Here is a 4,930-nt window from a genome sequence, read left to right as displayed (position 1 = left end):
TATAGGTGCCAGGAAAAAACAGAAACATTGCAGAAATAAAATATTTCAGGGAGCAAGTTAATAAATTCAGGGACTGCCCCAAAATAAAAACACAACTCATTGCCAATGATGGCATTGACAGTATCTAATAAACGATTGGATTTTAACGGCACCAAATTCAAAAGAATCTTATCTAATACACATCGATTATTTATAAAAACATTTATGTAGACATAAATGTAGAAAGTTATGTAGACAAAAGACTAGAGTATACAATTTTTGTTGTTAACAATTCTAATGTACATTCTAATAATTGTCCCATTTTTATTTCTCGACGCGTTTCACAATATATATTGCTTTCTCAGAAGGCATGGGACAAAAAAAAAAAACAATTGCTAAATCTCTCTTGATCTTATGTCAACCAAAAAAGTCAATCTATGTGTGTAAAAAACTTTTTTGGATCTTAGATAAGATCCTACACTGCGCGGCTGAATTCAGCTCACCGCATTCTATGGGGTATGATCAGGTAAGTATTTTATGAAAGACTTTCTTCTCGTGGACTGTAGTGACTTTTTGCAAGTTTACCTGCTCTGCATTTCAATGGACTCGATCTAGAATGACAGCGACATCAGGCACAGCGATATGATACAAGGAGGTACCCGATAGCCCTCTTCTCGCCTGACAGAGGACCGCATGGAATGAGAGCATTAGCTCACCATGTGATTACCAAATAAATAAACACAAATATAAATAATAAACTGCTTTCACTCAGGGCTGTTTAAAAGTTGACCTGTTGTAAAAACAAAAAAAAGGGTACTGAAGGAAATCTGGAAACTGCCATTGCTGAACAATAAACTATACCAGTTGCCTTTCTCTGACTTCAGTCATTTTTTAAGCCAGTGATCCAGACCAAGCATGCAGATCATATTGTTTGAACTCCTGACCTACATAATCAATGTGCACAATTATTAATATTATTAAACGGTATTAATATAGCACCAACATATAACACAGCGCTGTACATTAAACAGGGGTTGCAAATGACAGGCAGACAACGAACAGGGTGCGCTAAACTTGTCATGTGCTGCCCTGGCCACTTTTTTACCCCCTGGCTACAGCTTCCCTTAACCCAGCTCAAAAAAACTGTCTGGGGAGAACACTGTATCTGTCACATCAATATATTTATATATTAAACCCTCACTACTCACCCACCATTCCATATGCCCCCTTCTATTGTATGCTTCTTCCCCATCTCTTAGATGGTAAGCTCTTCCGCGCAGGGTCCTCTCCTCCTGTGTCACTTTCTGTCATTTACAACCCGTTTATGTACAGCGCTGTGTAATATGTTGGCGGTATACAAATACTGACACATGATACATTGTCGGCATGACAAATCCTGGGACCAAGGTTCAGATTTGCTATGGGAAGTCATGCATCTCCCACCGGCTGTCACCTTGCCAGATTGCCCCACCATTGTTTTGGTTCCTAAAGAACCAGAAATTGCACTTATTACATCAGGTGGTACCGAACCGCTGACCCAATCATTTTTCTATAAATGGCTACATATACAGAAGCTTCTCACCTGAGGAAGCACCGCAACCCCCTGCCAGTCTAAACACAGCCATAGACTTACAGTGCCAGTAACTAATCATACAAAGATACAATGTATCAGGGCTGCAATGAATGGAATCCCCTATTTATTGTACAGCGCTATGTAATATGTTGGCGCTATATAAATCCTGTTTATCAATGATGATCATACAAAGATATATATCACCTGCACATGATAATGTTATATATTATAAACGGGATTTCCTGATAAATAAACCTCACCGACTAATATATGGAATTCCCTATTTAATGTACAGCGCTACATAATATGTTGGTGCTATATAAATCCTGTTTATTAATAATAATAATAATACAAAGATACAATGCATCACCTGCAGATGATAATGTTAAATATTATACAAGGAATTTCCTGATAAATAAACCTCACCGACTAACACATGGAATCCCCTATTCAATGTACAGCACTACATATTATGTTGGCGCTATTAATATTTTATTGAATTCCATGGCTGACCCCGCCACTTCTGGAAATACAATCGGCCTGGCTGTTATATTCATCCAGCGGCTACACGATTCCATATTAGATTAGTATTATTAATAATAAACAGGATTATATAGCGCCAACATATAACGCAGCCCTGTACATTACTTTTCTTTCAATAGTGAAGCAGGAGGATGGCCATGGCAGCCAGGCAGCTGGTTCGGTTGCATTCAGATAAAAGTGAATAATAAAAGCATAAAACACAGATAAAACATTCGCTGTGCACACTGTGACACCTCCAGGGGACACATGGATGTATGGTGACCACTCACACATGGCTTTCTACTCACCTGCCGGCCGGTGTCACCCAGCACGGGATGTCGGTGTCCTGTCACACTCTTTGTCCCACCTGACACGCTCCATCCCGTCACACGGAGACCGCAACTAACCGGATGTCAGTGCACTCAGCCTACATCGCCCGGTACCATCCCAGAGCATGCGCAGTACACGCTAGAAGGGGACTCACTGCGCAGGTGCAGAGCGTCTTTACTGCGCATGTGTCAAAGCAATCTGCTGCTTGCATGTTCAGGTCAATGAATGAAGATATTGCAGCTGCTGGATAGCTGATTGATTATACTGCTTTTAAAAAAATAAAATAATAGTTGATGTTTAAAATGTCCCTTATCTAATATGTAATATCTAAATGTCCCCTTGCTGCATAGGAGGCATAATATTATTACACAGTATTATTATTACACAGTTACAAAGTTGTACTTAATTTAAACTTTTGTAAGGTTTGTTTAAAGTTATGGTGTGATAAAACATAGTGTATAAACATCATTGTTCCAAATCTTTCCTGATGATTATGTGTAGTTATTCTTAATATACAGTACTTATTTATATATATAGCACCAACATATTATGTGGCGCCGTACAAAGTCCTGTCTAATAAATTGTACTTACCCGCACATGCCTAATCTGCAGGAGTCTCTACACATTCCATTATTTCCAGATATAGGGGAACACAGAACTATTCTCTCTGACTTTTAAATATCTAATTCCCCAAAATTGATAAATTCCCAATGGGGGATGAAGCCTAAAGTGGGTCCCTGTTCAGTGACTTGGGGCCCTTGTTGATAAATTGTCAATGATGAATGAATGAATTGGGGCCCTTGTTGGCTGAGGTGTGTCCGGGGCCATTGTGCAGTGGCACACTTTGAACCTCCCTCTATCTGCTCTTGTATAATGCAGCTTACCAGTCCTCAGATATAGCAAGCCTCAGGAAATGCAATTGGTACATTTTTTTTTTGCAGGTACAGAAAATATGTTTATTCTGCCACAAATCCAATATTGTTCAACCTTCATGTGAACTGAACTGGAATCTCAATCAATGCTATGAGCTTTCCCAGTACTACAAAACACCAACCTGCTATGAAACTTGGAAAAAAGGAAGGCAATGGTGTGCATAACTGAGGTGCCCAGATAGAGAAGATGGTTCAGCTTCTTTTCATAAAATGGTATTTTTTAATTGTAATTAAAACTCCCAATCATAGTGATATATGAACAAGATCACCACAGTCATTGGGAAAATGATCATCAGGACCAGGGCTTAGGGTGCAATAATTTTCTGTTACTTGATTCCCGACAGGGGATCAAGCAATCCAGCAATGTGAAGATCCACATCCAAATTTCCTTTAGTAATACCAACTATCCACCATGTAATTTTTTTCACTGAGATCTCTCCTGTGACTTTTTTGTCACTTTTCTGCAGGGAATGTATTTCCTCTTCCTAAGATGCACCTACCTCATATGTATTGGAGATGGGAAAGTGTTTTGTTGTGCCAATACACCTGTTGTATGGTGACAACACTACTCCTCCATGAAAACAGAGCAGGGAGTATTGTCACCCAAGGACAGGAAATTAGGAAGAAAGACTAAACAAGAAAACCAATACAGACACCATATCCAAGGATTGGTAAGCTACATTATATTAAATGTTTTTCTAGGATTTAGATGTTTAACAGTGAAGTGTTTGCAGACTAAGCAGACAATGGCCCACCTTTCTAAACCATTTCAATCAAATAATGATTTTTTCTTCTTTTCCACCTCAGAGCAAATGATGTACAGTAGTCCCTTCAGTCACTTCCTGTCTACAAGCAAGTGCTCCAGCATTAGCTAGCTGCACACATTCATTCTGGACCATTTTCCCGGTAGTGACAATGGAGGAGCCATGCCTTTACCATGTATGTATGTATATATGTATGTATGTATTTACAGCTGCGTGTCTCTACCAGGGACCATTTGACACGGTGACAACACAGAAGCTTACCTTCTATCTTTATTACTTTGAGTCACAGACCCTAAAAAATTATCCAAATAAGATCTCTGCAGCTTTTCTGATTGTACAATTGTTCCAGTGACCAACAACCAACTTGCAATTCCAGTAGCTCAGCAATGATATTTTCCACATTTCTCTAAAGACAGATTACTTTGAAGTTTCTTACATTTTCACCACCTGGGTCAACAGATTTTGGGTTTGTGTGGATTACTTGTATTTGGGATGATTCTGAGACCATTTAGAATTCATTGATATGTACGTTTGACCTCTTCTGATCGGCTTTTGCCTTTCTACTGTTTGGTATTTGAAAACTTGTTTAAAGCTGATCTAAACTCAAAACTTTTACTTTACATAAAAAAATACAATCGTGTCTACCCTTTTCAGTACAACACACTCCAAGACAGAATCGGAGCGCAAAGCCTACCGGGATACCTACTTTACACATCCCGGGAGGCTCTTGGCCGCTCTGTCTGTGCATATCCTGATCTCCTTTGCGCAGAAGGAGCCCTTTCTTTAACCTCCTTGCCGTTAAGCCCGACCTTCGTACGGGCAAAAAAAAA

The sequence above is a fragment of the Pyxicephalus adspersus genome, chromosome 10, assembly GCF_032062135.1.
Source record: "Pyxicephalus adspersus chromosome 10, UCB_Pads_2.0, whole genome shotgun sequence".
Taxonomy (NCBI): domain Eukaryota; kingdom Metazoa; phylum Chordata; class Amphibia; order Anura; family Pyxicephalidae; genus Pyxicephalus; species Pyxicephalus adspersus.
This window is presented reverse-complemented; position numbering follows the sequence as displayed.